The sequence below is a fragment of the Mytilus edulis genome, chromosome 7 (assembly GCF_963676685.1).
Source record: "Mytilus edulis chromosome 7, xbMytEdul2.2, whole genome shotgun sequence".
NCBI classification, from domain to species: Eukaryota; Metazoa; Mollusca; class Bivalvia; order Mytilida; family Mytilidae; genus Mytilus; species Mytilus edulis.
In genome coordinates, this window is record NC_092350.1 from 23,123,452 (window position 1) to 23,149,482 (window position 26,031).

The 26,031-nt window shown below is 33.2% G+C and overlaps 1 long non-coding RNA gene across 1 annotated transcript in view; it reads right to left on the reverse strand.

Moving 5' to 3' along the window:
* The window catches only part of LOC139481045 (uncharacterized), a 31,090-nt gene extending 20,386 nt beyond the window's left edge, over positions 1 to 10,704 (reverse strand). The window contains exon 1 of the long non-coding RNA XR_011654550.1: positions 10,397 to 10,704. This is a non-coding gene — a long non-coding RNA (uncharacterized lncRNA). The remainder of the gene's footprint in view (positions 1 to 10,396) is intronic.
* Positions 10,705 to 26,031: the final 15,327 nt, after the last annotated feature.

A 26,031-nucleotide genomic window follows, 5' to 3' on the forward strand; every position in this document is an offset into this window, starting at 1 on the left:
ATATATATATTAGTTCAGTGATCATAAACGCCATACTAAACCTACAAATTGTACACAAGAAACTAAAAGTTTAAATAATACAAGACTAACAAAGGCCAGATGCTCCTGACTTGGGACAGGCGCAAAAAATGCGACGGGGTTAAACATGTGTATGAGATCTCAACCCTCCCCCTATACCTCTAGCCAATGCAGAAAAGTAAACGCGCAACAAAACGCACATTAAATTTCAGTTCAAGATAAGTCCAAGTCTGATGTTATAATATATAGAAGATGCACACAAATGTGTTTTTTTCATGAAGAATTAGATTTCTAAACTAAATTTAGGCAACTTTCAACGACTCATAGCTTGAATATACAGATATGATTTCACGTCCCCTCACGCATTCACGATGTCCTCAATCAGAACCGATCCCCTCACGCATGAAATAATGAAAAAATGAGGTTTTAAGATTTATTAAGACGTCTATCAACACCGGACAGCGTACACGTCGCCCAAAACGGCATTCATACCCATTGACCGAAAAGGGGTAAATTTAAACTTGTAGGTCAGTTAATAGAACCATTTCAAAATTCAAATGTCACTTTTTTAGGCAATTTCTCGTGGGACAACTGATTTTGTAGGAGTTTAACACCATGTACAACAGTAAATGACACATGTATCTCTTCGTTAACGTATTCACCACAGCATAGCATTCTCCGATTTTAAATATGTTGATCAGTTGAATTAGAAAATTGCGATTTAGAAATGTACATACCTTTTGAAGCGGTGACAATTACTCCACTCAAGCACAACCGGAAAATCCTCTCACGGTTTTCATTGCAGAACCAAATGTTCTGCGTGTGTAGATTACCAGCCGTGAATATGTTTATATGTATTTTAGATGCGTAAACGCCTATCATTCCCTGACTCAAATATAATACAGTTTTTCGCGGCCTTCATTTATAGTTTTCGATTAAATATTCAGTAGAAACATGCACACGCTTTGCTTCATGTAAGAATACAGACACTTTGGACTTTTAAAATAAATATATACTTGAACACAACCGCGAAATCGTGGGCATTCGGATCGTGGTTGAAAGTATGTTAATTGTTGTAGGAAGAATTTTGTAAAAGATTTAATGACTTGAGAGTTTCAGAAAAAGTATCAAAAGTCATAGGTACTCTGGGACAGGAAAATGTATTTTTTTTTATCCCTCTTCTTTTATTTCCAAAATTCCCATTTTTTTACTTTCTATTAATTTCTTTATGAACATACATTTAGTATATTATGAACATTCTAGTCCGGAGCCTGTAATTCAGTGGTTATCGTTTGTTTATGTGTGACATATTTGTTTTCCGTTCATTTTTTTTGTACACAAATAAGGCCGTTAGTTTTAAAATGTTTTACTCGTTTGAATTGTTTTTCATTGTCATTTCGAGGCCTTTTATAGCTGACTGTGCAGTATGGTTTTTGCTCATTGTTAAAGGCCGTACGATGACCTGTAGTTGTTCATTTCTATGTCATTTTGGTCTCTTGTGGTGAGTTGTTTCATTGACAATCATACCACATCTTCTTTTTTTGTTATCAATGAATTTTGTAAAAGATTTAATGACTGGCGAATTTCAGAAAAGGTATCAAAAGTCATAGGTATTTTGGGACAGGACAATTGCTTTTCTAGCCCGGCTCCTCCTGGTTTCCCCCCAAAAAATGCCCATTCTTTTGTTTTGTTTTGTTTTCTATTAATTTAAATAACACATGAATAATTTTAGCGCTTATCTGTATATTATCATTATTAACATTCATTACTATAAATAAAGACTCAGTTTCAATTCTCAGTTTACTAATCGATCCACGGCGGTCATTGATACATTATACAGACCCTCTCTATTTAATAAACTCTGTGACCGCCATGGATAGTAAACTTTTAAAATCATATCAGATAGAAAATACACTTCATTCGTAGTATATGACACAATATTTATGTTCAAAGTATACAGAAAAACGTAAAGCGGAAGTCTAATCTGACTTAAAATTTCGTCCAATGACGGAAACAATATCCGGATGCCTTATTTCTCGTTTTTCGCCCAAAATAACTCAATCTAAATAATCATATGAATGGATGACAAATGCGACTTTGCACTGTACCTATATCACACAGAGGCATGATGATTAATCTATTGTGGTAAGAAGAGAAGCGACACACAAAATGAGGTCTTCTCGTTTAATAGTACAGATTGGTCACCTTTATACGCTTAGTCTTGAGCGTTTCATACTTAAGACAAAATCCGACAATGAGTAATCATGTTGACGTGTACATACGTACTGCAAATGCTCGTTTTATTTGGTTTTAATTTCAAGATTTTTGTTTATCTTTATGATTCATTGTGCCGTATTCACTTCAACGTTATAAAAGGTCGTCACTGAACTAGTACACATTTTTGTGTAGGGGTCAGCTGAAGCCCGCCTCCGGGTGCGGGATTGTCCCGCTGTGTTGAAGACCCATTGGTGGCCTTGTGCTGTTTTCTGCTCTTTGGTCGGGTTGTTGTCTCTTTGACACATTTTTCAATTTTATACTCTCTGCATGTTCATGAAGATGCGTCAATGATTCCAAGTTTCTTAAAAACTATATTTGGATCGTCGTATTAAAGGATTCTTAAGATATATTAAGGCCATGTACGACCTTCTTACTAAAAATGCCATGTCTGTTATTTTATCATTGTCATTTACCAGATCTATCATTGTCAATCAACACGTTCTGTAATGGTGAGCAGCAGACCCGGCAAACACTGACAGCAGGTCTTAGCAATCGAAAACAACAATAATACGAATTGGACATCAAGTATATTTGATTTTCTGTTTCTATAGTTAACCCCCCCCCCCCCTCAACACAAACACAATACAAAGGAAACATCTGTAATTTGCTCAGAGAAACCGAAAATATAATTAAGGAGAAAATATGTATTTAGTGCACAATGCGGAGTAATGCGATATTTTTTAACAAGTTTCAATAACTTTTAAGTAGGTGTTTATGAGGAACTGGATTCATTCTCGTCCGGTTATTTTTTTAACAGATTGGTAGTTGATTCTTAACTAACCTTAAGAATTCACCATCGGTTATGCATTATCTAACCTTTAAACTTGACCGAACGTGAGGTCTACGTCAACAAATTAGCAACATAACAACATATACATTTTTTTCGTATTGTGTTTATGTTTATTTATGTTGATAATATGTTGTCCCCTGGATACTGTCTCAACTTGCAGAGCCTTTAAGACGAATTCTTCAATTTAGAAACATTTTCTAAGATCCTAGAAGAAATGTTATATGTATATATGGTACAATTTATTATTTTTTCCTACTTAGCTTTAATGACTTATACATGTATATATATTGATTGATTTATCGTAAACACGATAATTAAAAAGCTTAATATAGATCTTAAAAAAGCTTAAAGGGGCACTAGCTACGAGATATATAAAAAATCAAAAGTATGTTTTGTTTGGTTCAATCATTAATGGAAGTGAAATAGTGAAATAATAATTTGGTTTTATCAGCAAAAATGGTTCAATTTTGTCAAGTTAAGCTAACAAACATTGATTATGACTTATTCACTTGCAAGTGAATAATTCGACCTCATTAAATCCGTATTCATGTGAACTCCAATGTAACCCCGTAGAAAGAGATAGAATAACGCATGCATTGTCCGTGTACGGGTACTTAAAGGAAAAGAATGTCAACATTGAAAGTGAAACTAGGTAAATAATTTGATTAACTGATTCGATCCACACAAAATCATTCTTATAAAGGTAAAAACGACGAAAAACATAATTTTTTAAACTACAATACAAAATTTAACGTACCTATAAAAATACAATTGCACGAGTTGCTTAATAATTCGATGGCGTCTTGGCTATAATTCACACGAAACGAAGCTACATCTTATTGTAACCATGTCCTGTAAATTGTTTATTTTATACTTTTGATAGTTTGGAAAAATGTTTATCATTGTTATAAATAAAATATGAGAATTTGAGTCAAATCGGTGAACATGAATTTGGCAGCTAGTGCCCCTTTAATATACTAGATTTTAAAATTATTTCATCAATAAACTAATCATATATACCCGGATTAAAATGGTACATCAGACGCCGGTTTTGCCTACAAAAGACTCATCAGTGAAGATATTTGCCCTAATTCTTCAAACATTTTTCATCTTGAAACTCTTAAGACACTGTATCTCGATCTATCGGATGTCCATTACCTATTATTCCAATATTCAGTAGTGTGAAGTATATTTCATATTTATAAATAAAGAGAAATACCAATGGAACATCGAAATTCATACGCCTAATAAAACACATAGCACCATGGCCATAAATCAAACTGAATATAGTAATAATTATACAAAAATTACATCAAAACCCCATCAAAAATCGGAGGTTTATAGTGCCTAACAAGATTTTGTGAGGGAATTCGATGTTTGCTATACCACTGTTTATTTCAACGCACTTTATGACAATACTTCTGTACCAATCGAAATGAAATTTTTGCAGTGTTTTGAGAAATGATTTTACTTTGTAGAAACGTATTGTTTTGGAAACATTTTATGTTTTAAAAGGATAAATTTTCTGTATAAAGTCAATACTTATGTGGACTTTTGAAGCCCAAACTTTGTATGGCCTTAAATACATAAATGAAAGATAAAAAAACTGTACCAATACAGAACGACATGTTAATGAAATTATAGCAAAACTTTTGGTTGACAAATTTTTATTCGTTATCGCAAAAAAATAAATTTTGAATATCTTACATTTTCTCCCTACCCAGTTTACCCCTATTACTTATTATAATGTGGACCGGTCATTGTTATTAAATATTACGCAATTTGATTGGGTTAAGTTATTATTAGTTTACCTTCAAACTGTTTATACTTTTCTTACATGACTATTGATTAAATCAGAACGTGCATGAATGTGACAGTAACTAAAATGACCTTTAAACTGGACACTGGATGAGTCCATGTTATGTTTTATCAATGAAAGTATAGGTATGAAAGGTAATAAATGCCAATTCTTCTATTTTCACAAAATTTTCAAAATGCAAAGTAAATAGATTATTTTTTAATAGTCAATTGCGGAGAAAAACAGAAAAAGTTTACAAATAAAACGTTTTATTCCAACCAACATGTCATTTTTCGGAGAGAAATGCCGAAATACACTTTACACACGGCTACGCCAGGTAAAATTATTATTCATCTTACAAAATAACAACATTTTTCAGTCTCATTGGAACATGCTAATTACAATTAATCCCAAACTAAGGAAGTCATTAAATAAAGTCAAAATATGTCCGATCTACCTATTTTTGGAGCAAAAAAGTCAATACGATCGTTTTAAGGTCAATTTCGTCTACCTCACAAAATCCTTTAAGCCACTATAAATGAATGTGGATATGAATTCATACAAACGTCATATTCATACGACAGTTATTATCCATTCGTTTGATGTGTTTGAGCATTTGATTTTGCCATTTGATTAGGGACTTTCTGTTTTGAATTTTCCTTGGAGTTCTGTTTTTTTGTTATTTTACTTTTTTCCTACAAAGTGGTTTTTATGAAGAAAATTCCATAGATCGTCATATGTCGTAACTATTGTTATAATTATATCTTATGAAGGATACAATAATCTGAATCAAATGACTACGGAAGTGAAACCATATAAAAGTAATATACAAAAAAAAACCATATATATTTATAGAAGAAGAATGTGGGAAAGTAGCGAAATTGTTGTTGATTTAGTGTACCGTGTGAGTTTGATTATTTCACTCATTACGCTTTTTACCCTTTTGATGTTACATTATTTCTTTAATCCATAACTATCTTTTATATATTTCTCTGTAAACAGATTTCTCTTGACAGAATTTAATGTGTCCAATCGCTTCAATATATATTACTTAGATGTTGCGGGAAAACACATAATACCTATAGAAATACCATTACAAAGTCGAGAATATAGCAGGAAATAAATGTTTTTAAGAGGTTTTGACCCTTATCCAGATATTTGTTCGATCTTTAATAAAGCTTAAATTTTTATGATACAAAATTTTCAATGATATAATTTTGAAAATAAATTGTACAGAATTGCCCCAAAACGGTATTTTTTTAAATTAATTTTCCTACAAGGCTTCTTACCAAAAAAAAGACGTATATGAAGTAACAAATACGGATGTAGCAATTTTTGAAAGTAGCAAATAAAAGTCAAATGATGTAGTGTAATTTTTCACGCGGAAACAAGTACGCCTTTAAATCGATATTAAAACAAACTAATAAACTATGTATTAATATGTAATATATCTCTTTTATATAAGCAATACATTGTATACTAGTAACCAAGAACGTAAATTGTAATTACGTAAACCACATCTATTTCATTAACTATAAAAAAAAACCTCTTTATTGTTGTAGTCTTCTTATTGACTTACTGAATGTTCAAATTATGATGTTTAACGTCATTTAATGTCACGTGGACACGTCGTAATACATAATTTCGATATTTAGGTAATTATAAGGCCTTACCATATCTAAATTACATTAGGAACTTTTAGTTGACCTTAGAATGATTTTGTTATTAATCTTATGTCCTTTTTGGGTCATATAGCCCTTCAACTGTTTTGGTTCTTGTGCACCCTTGGCTTTCAAATATTTGGCTTTAAGCGATCCTGATGAAGATAAATTCAGAAAAGCATTTAGGAGGCATGCAATTTATATAAAGTATTGTTTTCATATTTGTAAAGTCACGGAAAATGTTTTGATGACAGAAAATTACGAAATGTTCATATAGGAGCCTATGTACGAATTAGATTCTTTATGTACGTCTCAACTAGGCAGAACCGTTTTCAACCTGTGACGATGTCATAGTCGTGTTGTCAAACTTAATCAAGCACCCAGTAGTGGATATTATCATTCCATATTTTCTGAATAATTAATAAGGATCCTACTATTATAGACAAAAATAATCAAGTCACCAGAACCTCGTTATTATTTTATAATCATATCTTTGTATAATAGCATCTACCCTAATACTCGTTGTAACATTAGCGTAACCAATAATTGATTCAATAGAATTTTAAACGCTCAAAGATATGCATTTAGAAAAATTATCTTTTGCAAGTTTTGCTTAAAACACCATCTCAAAATAATAACTCTGGAATTTTACAGATAAACATTGTTTGGTCAACTCGGAAAAGTAGGTATCAAAATCGAAGTAAATCTTCCCTTTTCAAAAGCATCAAATGTCTGGCTAGTGATAAACGACTAAGAACAGAAAGCATTAAACACTGACTACTGGCGTGATACCATCCTTGAACACTGACTAGTGGTTTGAGAGCATCATTGAACACTGACTACGGGCCTGATAGCATCCTAGAGCACTGACTAGTGGTTTGAGAGCATCATTGAACACTGACTACTGGTCTGATAGCATCCTTGAACACTGACTACTAGCCTGAGAGCATCATTGAACACTGACAACTGGCCTGAGAGCATCCTTAAACACCGAATAGTGGACTAAGAGCATCCTCGAACAATGACTACTGGCCTGGGAGTATCCTTGAACACTGACTGCTGGCCTAAGAGTATCATTGAACACTGCAGCCCACAGCTAATGTGCATTGACTTCTACATTGAGGACGCCGTTTCAGACTTGCAGTTCAGTATTAATGCACTTTGACTACTGGCGTAAGTTAAGGTTTCCTCGCAAACTTCAAGTTCGCCACAAATGAACAACGGCTACTGGAAAGAGAGTGTGTTTTCGTACAGTTGCAGACCCCTATCAATGCTCAATGACTTCTAGACGCAGGACACTCTCGCACTACTATTCAAATTGACTACTGGACGGACTGAAGCCTATCACACTGACAATCAACCTTTAATATACATTGACTACTTGAAAGAAAACAACATCGCACACTTGCAGTCCAGCATTACTGCACATCTACATTTGGCGGAAAGCGCTCTGGTACATTTGCAGCCCTTCAACATCGTGCATTTACTACATAGACGTTATAGAATTACATAAAATGCTCATCTTTGCTCTGATCTGTAAGTATCACAAGGTTTAGGTAGGGGTTGCTTTGTTTTTTTAATTCCTTATCCTTGAAAAAAGAGGTGTTTTTTTTATTTCAGCAAAGAATTATATATTAGAAGACAGATCGGAACAATTCTATGATATCTAGGAACAGACTATCAATCATTTGAATACTAAAGACGTTCAATCCTTATGATTGTTTATGATTGACATTAATTGCAGGTAGTATTTGCCGGTTAGCAAATACAACTATCTAAATATCAGTAATTAAACAACAAACATTGTTCTCTTTTAATAAGAAGGTAGCATATGGTATACATATATTTTATAAAACCTTAACTGCGACGACCTAATTGCAGTTTTTAATACTAGCATTGAGAAAATTTTCCTTAAAACGAGTGAACAGTGATTCAGTGATTATTTTGTTAATAAATTTCATGCTTCCGAAGCGATTTTCTGAATTTCATTTCATCAGGAAAGCTCAAATTCGATTATTTGAAAGCCAATGATGTATAACAACGAAACAGTTGAAAAGCAATATGACCAACACAGACCTTAAAAAATAGCGAATTCAAACTAAGGTCAACATTGCCTGAGGGAATTGACAGTAAAGTTTTATAATCAGATTTTAAAATCGCATTATCTGTTGTACTAGTATTAGCAATACGTGAAACATTTATTATAAATAACACATAGATGAGAGGGTGATAGAGCAAACTGTAACCCCGAGAAAATTTTGTCAACTGAACCGAAGCCAAGGTTGACAATGTTTTTAAGGGGGTTTCAATCTGCTTTGTCACCCTCTCAGCTATGTGTTATTTAATTGTCCTATCATTATTGTATGTACTGTTGAATTTTAAATTATAAGTATTTTACTATGACTTCACGTACATAACAACGTTACAGCTATTAAAAAAATCAACAAAAGTGAAACAAGATGTTTTTATTTTGACAGTGTATGAAAAAGTTCTGAGCCAAAACGTAGAACCTGAGCATTGTATTTAATTATTTGATGTAAAAACAAAATTATTGGTTTGCACGAGAAGGTAACATTCAAAATATTGTCTCCCGTTCAGCCATGGGACAGAACAAATTATCTCCCTCGTATTAGCCAATCTGTAAACAAGAAAATGCGAATCAACCTGTCTACAGGTCATTTCGAAACATTTGTCTAATCGGTCTTATCGATTACATTGCCGTACCGAACATTTGTCGTATCTGTTTTACCGATTACATTGCCGTACTGAACTTTTGTCGTATCTGTTTTACCAATTACATTACCGTACCGAACATTTATCGTATCTGTTTTACCAATTACATTGCCGTACCGAACATTTGACGTATCTGTTTTACCAATTACATTGCCGTACTGAACTTTTGTCGTATCTGTTTTACCAATTACATTGCCGTACCGAACATTTGACGTATCTGTTTTACCAATTACATTACCGTACCGAACATTTGTCGTATCTGTTTTACCGATTACATTGCCGTACTGAACTTTTGTCGTATCTGTTTTACCAATTACATTACCGTACCGAACATTTGACGTATCTGTTTTACTGATAACATTGCAGAACCGAACTTTTATCGTATCTGTTTTACCGATTACATTGTCGTACCGAACATTTATCGTATCTGTTTTACTGATAACATAGCCATACCGAACATTTTTCGTATCTGTGTTACCGATTGCTTCTCCAGTACTTACATGTATAATCGGTAATAGGGTGTGGAATAGTGGAGAAAATAAAGGACTTTAGAAAAGTATGACGTGGAAATATATACTAGTAATGTGAAATCAACATTTGTTATATTTCTTATAACGTATTTTTATTCATTGATGTACAATGTTTTTGTTTAATAATAGAAACAGGAAATATAATACTTTAATTTGAAAAATTGTAAATAGATAGTTTTAAACATCTAATTTTTAACTTCTTGAATGAATTTGTTAATGACAATATGTTTGAAATAGTACAACGTAGTGTTATAATATACTTAAAGACCTTTTGAAACATAGTTTATGTTCCATAAATAGGATGTTTACATGTGTAAAATTCACGCCATGAATGCAGGTGTTAGAAATCGAATTCCTAAAATAAAGTCTATCAACACACTGTTTAATAATTTTGCAAAGTAAATATTGCCTTTGATTTTTTCAAATGTAAAATAACTAGAAAATATTAATAAATATCCACTTAAATGCATATCTCATGATAAAAATTTAACTTGATCAGCTTAATACTATTATATTCTAAAGAAACGATAATAAAACCGTAAGCAGTGATAAGACACTCATATTTAGATAGTTAGATTACTTGACTTACCATTTTTGGTATACTTAATGTATATCTTTTATTTCTTTGAACTATTTCCTGCTTTAAGTGACCAAGTGATTGTTCATTCTTAATAACACGGCAGTGGAAATTACTTTTGATTGTTAGTAGAAGTATTACAATAACAATGACATTAGATCCACATTTAGACAATAAATCTAGTTGCATACTGTTCACGTATCACAGGTTACAGGCACAGTTTTTTTTTTCTCTCTCTAAAACTCAGAACGATGTAGCCATTGTATAGTATGTAGTAGGTGTTAAGCAATTACGTATGCAAATGTCAATCAACTGAATTGAAAGAATATACGAAAAAGGTATAGTATCAATAAGTAAAACATTGCAATGTATTATTGTCACTTTTTGGGGAGGGGTTAAGACTAAAACTGAAGCCTAGAAAAAATGCAATTGGTTCAGACTATTACTACGTTTTTTCATACGTATGTTGTCAAATGACAGGTAAAATTTCTCACATTCGTCACGTAAATAAGGTAAATACAATCAATTTATATGATAAAAATAAGTAAGAAGAGAGCTTTTGTGAGATTCTAATGATGTTAATTTTGATTTATAGAAATATTGGAGTCAATCAAGTGAGGGATTAAACAACTATTATTGTGTGAATGCCAAGCGTGGGATATTGGGTGTCTTAAGAAATTGTGTTATTCAACGCAGGCTTGATTTTCTGGGAAAAGAGTTGTGTTTTTCTTCTTACTTTTATGTTTGTTTTCTTATTTTCGCTTATAAATTTCAGGACTTAACATGACTTTCATGTATTATTGTATTGTCTTGATCGTTATTATCTAGAATTAAGCAATGCGCTGACACTTGTTTTACATTCGTTTGTTGTGTTTTAGCTTTTGATTTTGCCAGTTGTTAAGCATGTTAAGGGAATTTCCGTTCTGAAGTTGGGTATTTTGTTATTTTACTTTTTGCTTCTAGTTTTTGTAGGACCATTAATTTAAAGTGGTCAAAATACGTGGTAATGGATTGTTATAAATAAAGATGTACGTACGTTAATCTGACAGGATTATTCCTGAGGTTGGTTCGCGTGATCATAGACAAAAGTTAGATGTAAGATAAAGTGAATTAGTTATGTCAGAATATGCAATTCTTACAGGTTATGTAGGATAATGTATTTTCTTTAAAGTTTTGAATTGGAAATTTTTATACTTTCATCTTATATTTTATATGAAAATAGTAGAAAGAAAAGCACGTATTTTGTAAAATCGCATTTCACTTTTGCATTTTGATTCTTTTCCATTTGTAGCATTTTAAAGTAAAGTCATCATTGACTTAACGAGTTGCAAATAGGAATATCGCAATTTCGTAACACATTGCAGGATAGGCAAACACATTAACGCAAATTTCGTTTCAATTATTAGTCCACCTGACCCGAAGAGTCAAGATAAATAGATACATTAAATAGCAAACTAGACAATATCTACAAATAGGGCAACATTGCCGATATCGTCAGTTGAATCCTTATAGGAGTTATTGTCCTTAAATGATAAATTTGCTTATTTTCCTGCTATTTTGAAAACTGTATTAGATAGAGAAACTATAGAAACAGAAATGATAAAAAAGCTGACATTTAAATAATTCATTTTGCCGAAAAAGTTAGTTGACTATTCACATGAGTAACTGCCCTTAAATTACATGTTTTGCGTTTTTGCCTTTTAACTTGAAAACTATAATAGATAGAAACTTTAAAAGCAAGAATGATCATCAGGACAAGATTTACAATTGTGTGAAATGGCTGAAATAGTCAGTCAACTCCTTATCGAATTTAATGCCAAATAATGACGATTTTTACCTACTTTACTGCTTTTTGCCAAACACTTTGGTATATATATGAAAAACTGTAAACAGCAAAAATGATCAACAAGACAAGCTCTACAATTGGTAGCCGATTGTTTTTTTTTCTTTTTCTGTTAAACTTATAGATGATAGAGAGAAACAGTTACTGCATGTAAACAGTAAAAATCATCAGTAAGACAGGAACAATAAAAAAGAGATTTTAGTCATAAATTATATTCTAGTCTATAATGTTGGAAGGTTGCCATTGTTGAAGATGCACATAGATCCAGGTGAGCGACATAGGTTCTTTAGATCCTCTTAGTTCATATCACACTCCGTTGTGATAAAAGAAATATCTCTTCATGCGGTCAATAGATAACAGGCAACAACCATAAGTGTATGCGAGTTCCCAAAAAATGTATTGGATATAACAGATGTTGTCTCTTATCATTCGACTGTTTTATTGCATCCTTCTTATCCCCCTTTTTTATAAGAATTCCATATAAAGCAAAATCCTACGAAATCGTGGAAAATTGTCCCATCATGTCATACGTTTGCTTCATAATTCTTGTGTCAACAATGTGTCTATTATATGCAATATTACACCACAGTGTCGTGTTAAAGTGGCCTTTGATTAATTCCTGTCCATGGCATTACAACATTATTATTATTTAAACTTTTCTTTACCGTGTATAAATAAATGCTATTCCCATAAATTCAGTTTCTGATCTTCAGACAATGTCATTCGTATCTTAAAGCTAATAATTTTTGTATCGTTATAGTTTATATGATCACAAAGTTTCCAACAGACTACAACATATCGTTTAATAGTTATCCAATAATAACGTCTGTCTTCTTTAAAGGTTAAAATAGTTCTATTAAAATCAGATAATATTCACCTTGAAAACATAGACGTTTTCGTTATCTACGTAATTGATATATTATATCGTTTATTCATTTCGTCATCTCAATGCCACAGAACTCGCTTTTAATTTTTTTCCTTTTTTTTAAAATGTGTGCATGTTTTTTCGATCAGTTTTATGCTAGCATATCTTTTCATGCTCAATGAGTTCTGTCGTACAGATGTTGTTTGCCAGTTTCTGTGTTCTTCCTTTCTGGTATTTAATCGTACATTTCGCCTCCACTGTATCCCACATGAATGTATTTTTCGGGGTGGAGGATCACTTCAATTGCACAATTTACCATCATCGAATGCCCAAGTAGTCGGTGGTCCTTATCGTTTAACAATTTTCGTTTCCTAAGATGCATTAGAAATAGTGTGAACGGATAGGACCGTTGAAAGCACAGTCTCTCCTTATGTTAGCCCACGCATAACAAATGATAGCCCACTTAAAACAAGATTTTCCTCAATTTGGGTAAAAAAAATTTGTGACGGGTAAAATTTCAACGGTGAGGACCAACATATTGAAAATTGTATGCTTAATAATTCCTGATATATATAAATGACATTACGGTCTCTTAAATTGATTTTGTACCTAGTGACCCCCATTTTACACCAGGCTACTCATATTGTTGATGGGTATTTGCTATCCGAAATATTTATTGAATTTTTTTTTCTTTATTTTCATAATTTTGAATTAATGTTTTGGCGTTGTTAAGACGTATATTTTAATTATTTACATTGTACATTATCGTTCTCCATAACGATCCGACACCCTCGTAATAAGGATTCTTGACTACTATCTCCATATGATATACATATATTGTGATGCATAATACCTCCATAAGTACTTTTTTTTTTTATCATAGACAGCATATTGCTTTGTCTATCGATATACAATAGAAAAGTAGTTGGTGAGCTAACAAAACTATTTTTTTTTATGAAATAAGAACGGTATTAATATCACATTACTCATCAAGATGTTTCATAAAAATAAATTCTTTTTCAAGTTATTAGAAACTAATTGTTCACAAAGCTAACCGTGAAATATATTTAATTGTCAAACGTTTATCGATGAGAACTGTAGCAGTCATTAAAGCATTAAGAAGGAAATGTTAAAGGGGTATTAGCTTTCAAATTCATGTTCACCGATTTGACTCAAATCATTCTCATAATCGAATTATCATATGTTTAAAACGTATATCCAAAATTTAAAAAGTCTAAAATAAACAATTTACGATGCATAAATTCGATAGTATGTATCAGCATTTCCTGAGTATTTTAGTCTAGACGCCATCTAATTAACTATCGATGTGACCTCCGAAGACTGTCGACGGTCATATAACCCGATATAAACATAAACATAGATATAAATAGATAGCGAACTCGTGTAATTAGATTTTTCTAGGTCTGTTTGATTTCATATTATAGGTTAAAACAGTTTTTATCTGTATAAGAATAAGTTTTTGTAGATCGAATCAGTCAACCAAATGGTTTACCCTTGTTTCACTTCCAATGTTGATATTGATTTCCTTTTAATAGCTGAACACGCCTAGTTCATGCGTAACTCATATCTAGCTAAGGGGTTCAATTGAAGTTGTGGTATTCACATGAATACGGATTTAATGGAAGTCGAATTATTCACTTTCAAGTGATTAATTCATTAGCAATGTTTCTTTGCTTATTATGACAAAACTGAACCAAACTGGCTGCTAAAAGCAAATTAGTATTTCACTATTTCACTTTCATTAATGGTTGAACAAAAAAAATCATATTTTAATTTTTTTTAAATTTCGTAGCTAATGCCCCTTTAAGTGTTATTTTTTAAAATTGGGACTTTAAGGTAAAATAAAATTTTGAAAAAGGCAATCTTTATATTATATAATGCACTAGTTCATCCTTATTTCTTATTGACTTACATATTTCTGTTTAACAAAATAAAAGTACCAATGACAATATTGCGTGTCACAAAATAATGTGTTTCACTTGGCAGACTTTCAATCTAAATATATTTTTGTACTGTCTTCAACTGGGAAGTTTAGAAATTGTTTTTATAAGAAGGATAGTCGTGTAATCCTGTCCCTTTACAATTTAATTGATAAAACCACAGTATGTGTTATGTACAAGTAAAACGTAGTATTACCGGACACTGAAAACAAAAGAATCCTCGATGAAATATTGCTCACATTCGTAAGTTATATTAAGGTCGACTAATAAACGTAGTAAAGCAATTTGTAAACATTCCCTTGATGTTATTTAGATACTCCATTAGGTCGCAGAACATGATCATATCTTGTAAACAAATTGTAAATAAATTTGTCAATAAATTCCATATTTATCAAACTAAAGTTGCCTATTTAATATCGAACATTTCAGACTATTTCATTTTAATTAATCAAATATGAAAACAGATTTTACAACGAAGATCTAAACCAAGATCATCGAGAATGATAAAAATAAGACTATTCCGATTTTGCTTCTTTTTAGCTCTAGTATTATATTGACCTATATTATTCATGATAATTTTAACAAAAACAACAATAAGGGGGTAAAAAAAAGGATTACAAAAGTGATTATTAAAAAAATGTTGGTATTTTATAAATATATTATATATGTTCCGCACCATCTGAGTATTAGGATCGTACGCTTATGGTCATATGGTCGGACCATATGAGATCATATGAGTATATACTCGTCTGGTTATTAACGGGCCGGACCATATGAATATTTAGACCATAGGTATTTTTCGAATAAATTCAAACTTTCTTAACAGACACAGCTCGTTCTCTGAACCAAAATCAGCACAAGTTATTAATTGAAATCCTTTATCTTTGTTACATATTGTCCGAATCTTGTTATTTTTGTTGTCTTGCCTTCGCTATCTTAAATCAATTGTATGCACCTTTGATCTGTCGACAGTCTCGTCCGTACCTGTGAAACCAAAGGTGTTTGGGCATGGACAGTTTTTTTTCTTTTTCCCCTGCGCTTAGACTAGATTTTTTTTGATTTTTTTCTAATTTCCATTTATTTTCACTTAACTGACGTGGTCTTACTCTTACTCGTACGATTTTACAATAACAGAGGTTTCTACATAATAATAGAGGGGCAGCACGTATAAACCACTGTGATTGTAAATCGTATAAAGAGGAGCATGAACAAATTAAATAACTAAAAATAATTTGAAATGTTTAAGAAATTGTAATTACAAAAAACAAATTGAAACACCAAAATAAAGAAAAAAGGATGGTTCAATGCTCCAATTGCTAATGAGTACAACAGATGACTTCTTGCTCAAAATGTCATTTAGTAATTTTCGCAGTCCACATATTGTGTTTCGTAAAGACAAATCTCACGAAGTTATATGAATTTTTGTTTTTGTTTTACGATTTTATGCAAAAAATTATATTTTTCCCGATGGAAGTTGATATTTGCCCTCTAAGACACCCCCTCTTTCCACATGAAGCCGCCACCGAATTCGAAAGGCATATTATATAGTATAGAATAATGTCTCAACTGTTTCTAGTAATTAAAAAATAATTGTTTGTAAACCTTTTATCATGTTTTGTCTTTATCAACATTTGACCATGAAAAGGATTAATTACTTCAGCGCGGTTATATAATATAAAGCAATCATATGTATGCATACGGCTACAATTTTACGGGTGATCTTTTTAGATACATAAAGATAAATATGTTTATTGCAATAAGCACAATTATGCTATAGCACATTTAAATAACAACATTATCATGTGTAAGCAATATGAAATTTATATTAATACATAGGTATACAAAACTGCAGAGAACTTCTTCTTCTTCTTCTTTGTATAAGCTTCCTATAGACAGGAACACCTCTAATAATATTAGAGTATAAATTATACGAGGGTAATTTTGAGGATAATTTTTTCTTTCTTTACAACTATGTACAGCACACTATGTGTATGGTTGTTATTATATGTACTTTTTAGCTCACCTGGCCCGAAGGGCCAAGTGAGCTTTTCTCACCACTTGGCGTCCGTCGTCCGTCGTCGTCGTCCGTCGTCCGGCGTCGTCCGTCGTCGTCGTCGTTAACAATTTACATTTTGAACTTCTTCTAGAGAACCACTGAATGGAATGGAACCAAACATGGCATGAATGTTCCTTATGAGGTGCTGACCAAGTGTTGTTACTTTGTAGCCGATCCATCATCCAAGATGGCCGCCAGCGGGGGACTTAGTTTAACATAGGACGCTATGGGAAATGCATACAAATGACTTCTTTTAGAGAACCATTGAATGGAATGAAACCAAACATGGCATGCATGTTCCTTATGAGGTGCTGACCAAGTGTTGTTACTTTGTTGCCAATCCATCATCCAAGATGGCCGCCAGCCGGGGACTTAGTTTAACATAGGACCCTATGGGAAATGCATACAAATGACTTCTTTTAGAGAACCACTGAATGGAATAAAACCAAACATAGCATGAATTATCCTTATGGGGTGCTGACCAAGTGTTGTTACTTTGTAGCCGATCCATCATCCAAGATGGCCGCCAGTGGGGGACTTAGTTTAACATAGGACCCTATGGGAAATGCATACAAATGACTTCTTCTAGAGAACCACTAAATGGAATAAAACCAAACATAGCATGAATGTTCCTTATGGAGTGCTGACCAAGTGTTGTTACTTTGTAGCCGATCCATTATCCAAGATGGCCACCAGCGGGGACTTAGTTTAACATAGGACCCTATTGGAAATGCATACAAATGACTTCTTCTAGTGAACCACTGAATGGAATGAAACCAAACATGGCATGAATGTTCCTTATGTGGTGCTGACCAAGTGTTGTTACTTTGTAGCCGATCCATCATCAAAGATGGCCGCCAGCAGGGGACTTAGTTTAACATAGGACCCTATGGGAAATGCATACAAATGACTTCTTTTAGAGAACCACTGAATGGAATAAAACCAAACATAGCATGAATGTTCCTTATGGGGTGCTGACCAAGTGTTGTTACTTTGTAGCTGATCCATCATCCAAGATGGCCGCCAGCGGGGGACTTAGTTTAACATAGGACCCTATTGGAAATGCATACAAATCACTTCTTCTAGTGAACCACTGAATGGAATGAAACAAAACATGGCATGAATGTTCCTTATGTGGTGCTGACCAAGTGTTGTTACTTTGTAGCTGATCCATCATCCAAGATGGCCGCCAGCGTGGGACTTAGTTTAACATAGGACCCTATGGGAAATGCATACAAATGACTTCTTTTAGAGAACCACTGAATGGAATAAAATCAAACATGGCATGAATGTTCCTAATGTGGTGCTGACCAAGTGTTGTTACTTTGTAGCCGATCCATTATCCAAGATTGCCGCCAGCGGGGGACTTAGTTTAACATAGGACCCTATGGGAAATGCATACAAATGACTTCTTTTAGAGAACCACTGAATGGAATAAAACCAAACATTGCATGAATGTTCCTTATGAGGTGCTGACCAAGTGTTGTTACTTTGTAGACGATCCATCATCCAAGATGGCCGCCAGCAGGGGACTTAGTTTAACATAGGACCCTATGGGAAATGCATACAAATGACTTCTTTTAGAGAACCACTGAATGGAATAAAACCAAACATAGCATGAATGTTCCTTATGGGGTGCTGACCAAGTGTTGTTACTTTGTAGCTGATCCATCATCCAAGATGGCCGCCAGCGGGGGACTTAGTTTAACATAGGACCCTATTGGAAATGCATACAAATCACTTCTTCTAGTGAACCACTGAATGGAATGAAACCAAACATGGCATGAATGTTCCTTATGTGGTGCTGACCAAGTGTTGTTACTTTGTAGCCGATCCATCATCCAAGATGGCCGCCAGCGTGGGACTTAGTTTAACATAGGACCCTATGGGAAATGCATACAAATGACTTCTTTTAGAGAACCACTGAATGGAATAAAATCAAACATGGCATGAATGTTCCTAATGTGGTGCTGACCAAGTGTTGTTACTTTGTAGCCGATCCATTATGCAAGATTGCCGCCAGCGGGGGACTTAGTTTAACATAGGACCCAATGGGAAATGCATACAAATGACTTCTTTTAGAGAACCACTGAATGGAATAAAACCAAACATTGCATGAATGTTCCTTATGAGGTGCTGACCAAGTGTTGTTACTTTGTAGACGATCCATCATCCAAGATGGCCGCCAGCAGGGGACTTAGTTTAACATAGGACCCTATGGGAAATGCATACAAATGACTTCTTTTAGAGAACCACTGAATGGAATAAAACCAAACATGGCATGAATGTTCCTTATGAGGTGCTGACCAAGTGTTGTTACTTTGTAGCCGATCCGTCATCCAAGATGGCCACCAGTGGGGGACTTTTGAACGAAATTAAACATGTTCCTTTCCTTATAAATGAGGTTGTGTTGTCACTTTTAGCCAAATTTTATATTTTTATGCCCCACCTACGATAGTAGAGGGGCATTATGTTTTCTGGTCTGTGCGTCCGTCTGTCCGTTCGTTCGTCCGTCTGTCCGTCGTACCGTCCGTTCGTTAGTCCGTCTGTCCCGCTTCAGGTTAAAGTTTTTGGTCAAGGTAGTTTTTGATGAAGTTGAAGTCCAATCGACTTCAAACTTAGTATACATGTTCCCTATGATATGATCTTTTAAATTTTAATGCCAAATTAGAGGGTTTACCCCGATTTCACGGTCCACTGAACATAGAAAATGATAGTGCGAGTGGGGCATTTGTGTACTGGGGACACATTCTTGTTTTATATGATTTCAAAAACCCAAGTAGAATCAGGTGAGCGATACAGGCTCTTGAGAGCCTCTAGTTTGTTTTGTTGTTATTGTGTCTTTTAAATTTATATATACAGATATTGCTTTTTAACTTGTTTATTATCATATGCTTATCTTATTTACATGTGACGATGACGTGTGTATCTTATTCATGCCAGTGACAATAAAATTACCTACATACGGAAAAGTAAATTAAGAAATGGGTGTAATTTACATAGGGAGTTTATGATGTTAAAAAAGAATTAAGAAAGAGCTTGTTAAAATATCAAATTAGTAGCCAATACTTAAAACATATCTATCATTTCATCTAGATATGATATCCAACTTTGCTCAGTATGATAAAACAAAATTCATATTAAAAATACATATTGATTTTAATATAATTATTTTGTGCCATATTTTAAGATATTCGTACCATTTAAAATTACAAGGGATTTCACTGTAAAAACAAAATCCTATTCAGTTTACAATAAAAAAAAAAAATAGGAAATTAAAATGGATAAAAGGATTAAAAAAATAATAGTGACTAAAGGAAATTAAAAAAACAGGATTATTAAAAAAAATTTAAAAAGATAAAATTAAAGCCGTGGTGGTGATATTAAAAGTTAAGACTTTATCTGATTCACTTGTTGTTTTAAGATTACTTTCACAATATCATGATCATTATATATTCATGATATTTTTATTGTGCTTGAAAACGGGTGATTTTCACCTTCATATTGATATTATTATCAGAATATATCCTTCAATGACCTTTTCACTTTGAGTATAGGTTTTTGTTTCAAATCTCTACACTAGTATAACTGTCACTAAATGTCCTATGTATATATTCTTTGGCACATATTATTTGGTGTTTAATGCATCCAGTACTTCTATTTTCTTTGCGTGAAGTTGGAATAACAGATTTCTACATTTTCCCTCTATCTTGGACATGAGTTCACTACTTATGCTCAACGTTTCTTTGAAATTATTACAATCCAGTATCAGTTGTGTTATTTCCATTTTATTGCAGCAGAAAGTGTTCCATTTAATTGGATCAATACTATCCAGTATTTCCTTTTTCATCTCTACATAATATTTCTCTCTTACAGTACTTAACACTGGACAAGAGGTAACCATATGAATAATGTCTTCATTTTCTGTATTGCACAGTTGACATAACGGTTCTGCTACAAAGTGTGTGAACTTGTGTTTGTCTGACTGTAAGATATATGCACCCGTCATCATTCTGGCTTTTATAATTGCTTTTCTTAATTCAAGTCTTGGTTGATTTTGTAGATTCCATACTTGAGCTGTTTTTCCAATTTCTAAATTTTCTATATTCATATTTTTAGACTGCTTTTATTAAGCGCTTCAGATTTTAATTAAGCATTCCAATATTGGTTTACTTTTTTCTTAATTTCTTCTTTCCATATATCTCTTTTTGGAAGGTTTTTCTGTAAATAGTTGATGGAAGGAAGATCATACATCTCTAAACGCCAACACTGTCTTGTTATGACCATTTTCATTATATGATGTGCATTTACCTTTATATGATGTGCATTTACCTTTATATGCTGTGCTTTTACCTTTATATGATGTGCACTTGTCATTATATGATGTGCAAACACCTTTATATGATGTGCAAATATCCTTATATGATGTGCAAATATCCTTATATGATGTGCAAATATCCTTATATGATGTGCAAACATCATTATAGTATGTGCAAACATACTTATATGATGTGCATATATACTCATATAATGTGCAAATATACTTATATGATGTGCAAATATACTTATATGATGTGCAATCATTCTTATATGATGTGCAAACATTCTTATATGATGTGCTAACATTATTACATGATGTGCAAATGTACTTATATTATGTGCAAAGATCCTTATATGATGTGCAAATATACTTATATGATGTGCAAAGATCCTTATATGGTGTGTACATATCCTTATATGATGTGCAGTTTCCTTTATATTACGTGCAAACATCTTTATATGATGTGGTTGTGTCATTATATTATGTACTTGTAATCTTATATTATGTGGTTAGGTTAACTTCATTATATGATGTCGAAACGTCATTATATGATGTGCTTTCATCGTCGTTATGGTCAATGAACATGATTACGATAATAATGATTACTGTCTACGTCATAACTGATTTCGATCTGCTTCTGTAAACTATTAACCCGGCTCAAATATGTGTCTATCGCTAGCGAAAGTGCAATTTATAGGGAGAATGAGACAAAGCAATTTAACAAAATCAACGTTTCAACATTTCGGTTGAAGATTAAAATCAGTTAATACAGGAGCTAGTTGAAGAAATCTCCGCCTGTGGAGAAAATGATAACAAATTTAAGAGCCTTTTATAACTTGCTATTCGGTTTAAGCATAGGCTCCGTGTTGAAGGTCGTACTATGACCTATAATTGTTTCCTCTTACAAATTATGACTTGGATGGAGAGTTGTCTCGGTGGCTCTCATACCACATCTGCTTATTTCTATTCATTGCAAAAGACACCAGTCCATTGAAATCACAGTCTGTTTCAAAAATATTTCATAACAATAGCTATAAAATTATCTACTGATGCATACTATGGCGAGATGGTTTGTTTTATTAAATGTTATTGAATAATATTAATCTGTAAATGGTAAGATGTATAATGTAGTATTGAATATGTACAATGATATTAAATCTAGTATATCATATAATATATGCCACTAAAGGAGTAGACCGATTTCATTGAGCCGCAACTCCTCTAAAACCATACCAAGTCGGAAATATGTGTGATAGGACTTTTAATTTGTCATTGAACCAATCTTTTTTTTCCACAGAAAACGCCAATTATGTGAGAAAATACCCAATTTCGAAGACTGCAAGCTTAGTCGATGTAGTGCCCACAAAATGCGAAATGGCTATGTGGGTAATTATAAAAAATGAAAAAGTGGTATCTTTGCTAATGAGACAACTCTCCACAACAGACCAAATGACACAGAAACTAATAACTATAGGTCACCATACGGTCTTCAACAATGAGCATATACAGATTGTTTATTTTCAACTTATTCTAATGGAGATTTTTTTAATTGCTTATAAAATTCTGAAACATTAGTACTAGTATGTCAACAGATATGGAGTAGCGTCAACGATTTCTGAGATATAAGGGGTTGATTCCTGATGAAGTGTTTTAGATTTAATTTTTCGTCTGATTAGATCGTATTTTACCGTTGTGGTACTTATTTCGATCCTTTTCGTTAATGGCAACGGATTTTACGTAGACGATACAGTTATTGAGTTAAAAGGGGGAAAAACCCACTGAAAATCACACTTTGCCACACTTTTTCCAATTTAGGGTATTTAATATTTTTATTTTCCAAGATGAATGGGGTGACGCCCGTCTTTTGCATTTTGTTCCTCTTTATCGTCTCTTTAATTTTTTTTAGAATAAAACGCATTAACTTTGTCATTACTGTGTCCACCTTATTACTGTTTCATCACTCTTTGTTTCAACACTTGCCCACTCGCTGGTGTCTTCTTGTATCATCGGTAGAGCGGATATAGGTACTAACCAAGGGGTCGTGATCGATTTTCCTTCTGACACGGTACGAAAATCTTTGTTTTGTTTACATTATATCAATGTGTAACAGTACTTCAATCTAAACATATTTGTTGTTTAAAGAAATGATTTGGTCGTAGTTTGGTGATAAGAGAAGTCTCACTATTTGCCCAAAACAAGAATCCTTACTAAAATTTGTGCAAATACTTGTCAAAGAAGTTGGCGCTCGTCTCACCCGATATGATTCTATATTCATTGCAACTCTGTTTCTGATAGAAGGCCAGGGCCCACTGTTTGTGCGTAATAAGTATAGCTGTTTCAATAATTGGCATTGAAATATTTTGAACCTATGTTATTTTTCGATATTTTATTCCGACAAGAAGCGTTGTGTATAGCTGACCACATGAATCCTTCTGTACGGTGCATAGTTAAATGAATGTACGGTATATAGCTTTTCATGCTTCGAAGTACCTACACAGCTATATCCACTGTACCGATGATACACGATAGTAAACATAATTCGGAATACTTTGCTTGCTTGTGATAATGGTGTTCGACAAGGAGAAAACTTATCACCTTTCCTATTTTATTTACTTTTGATTGACTAATATAATTTCTTAGTGACTAGAAGTATTACATGACTTAACAGAACTATACCAGAAGATCTGGAAAGAAAATTAGAAATATATCTTAAGTGTTTTGTTATATTGTTTGCAGATGACACGGTGTTGTTGGCTGAAACAGCACAGGACCTGCAGAGTCAACTCAATGCTTTCCATGATTATTGTAAGGCTTGGAACTTGAAAGGAAAGTTGTCAAAATTAACGTCTTAGTGAGGTTTTTCTTTGGACGGAAGCCAAAAAATCTCCGATTTTCTTACAATGATACTAACATTGAGATGATAAAACAATATAACTATTTGGGAATTGTTGTTACTAAAACGGGAAATTTCAATATGACAAAAAACATTTATCCGATAAGGCTTTAAGCCATGCACGAAAACTTGAAGGAAGGATGTATAAGATTTCTGTAAAATGTCAAATTCAGCTTGTTCGTTTATAAAAAAAATATATAAACACGTGCGTTTGTCCTCCAGCTGGCTTAGTAATTTTGAAACCTCTCTCTCTTGTTTCGTATATACTGTAAATAGTTATTATTTTTATCTCTGTATACTGATGTCATACATTGACATTGCTAATATATAGATTAAGAGGCCATAAGTATACCGGTATGGATGATTGATTGACTGTTATTTAGCGCCACTTTCAACACTTACATGCTATTTCGTGGCGGTGAGTTTATATTGGTGGAGAAAGCAGAATTGCCCGGAGAGACCCCCGGACCTTCGTTTAGAAAACATACAATCCTGATCAATTAAGATTGGAATCGAGCTTACCTGCCACGTGCGGGATTTGAAATCGCACACCTAAGTGTTGACATGCTAGAGATACAGCAGTTCGACTACTTATAAAAAAGAAGAAGTGGTATGACTGCTAAAGAGACAACTCTCCACAAGAGGTCAAAATGACACAGAAATTAACAAGTATAGGTCACCGTACGGCCTACAACAATGATCATAGCCCATACCGCATATTCAGCTATAAAAGGCCACGAAATGACAATGTAACCAATCGACCACCGAGCGCCCTTCACTTTCACCCGAAATGGATTAAAGGAGATATGGAATGAACCTGAACTCGGTGTATTACATTAACGTGCAGCTTTTTATCATGTTTTTGTGCATATATTTGACAGTTTCAACTATAGATGATTATGGGTGGATTCTTGAGGTTCAGCGGCAAATTGATATATACATATTCGTACAAGAACATGTTAATGTGGGATGAATATTAACCCTGTTTTGTACTAGACCGACACCCTGAGCCGGATTTTTAACATGTTAGTTCAAAAGGTAGCATTCCGAAGGAAGACATGTATGTCACCTTTCCCGGACACATTTTTCTGATTCCGAGCCGACCAGCTTTTGCTCTTAATCCTTAATCCCGCGTGCTTATATAATTAGCTGGGAAGCAGCATGCGGGGGGGGGGGGGGGGTTGGATTCTAAATTTCTTGAAAGAGATTTTATCTATTTCAGAAGGGAAGCGAAATAGTGTGTTTCTATTTAAAATGAGGAAAAAATAAAACAATGATGAAACTTTAAAAAAAAATAAACCATGTTTTTTTTTAATTTCGAAAAAGAAAATACACGTGCTCCTTCCCTTAAACTAGAGTCGGTGTCTAACACATTTATTTATTAATATATAATGTACAGATCATCTGTTTCAGCTTTGGATACAAGGATCTGACAACACGTCATTTTATTTTCTGTCCTTATATATATTACATCAGCCAATGTCATTTCAGCCTTCAAATTTTTGCATTTTTTTATTTTTTACTGAGACCTGTTGTTCTCTTACAGATAGAGAGTGGTGTTTTGAATTTTTTAGAGTGAAGATTTACGGCAGCGGCTTTTAATATTTTGCGTGTATCCTGGAAACATAATAGATTAAAAAAAAAAAAATAGTGCAATGTGTCTGAATATACTCTATAGTAAAGATACTTTTTGGGTAGTTTTGGCTTT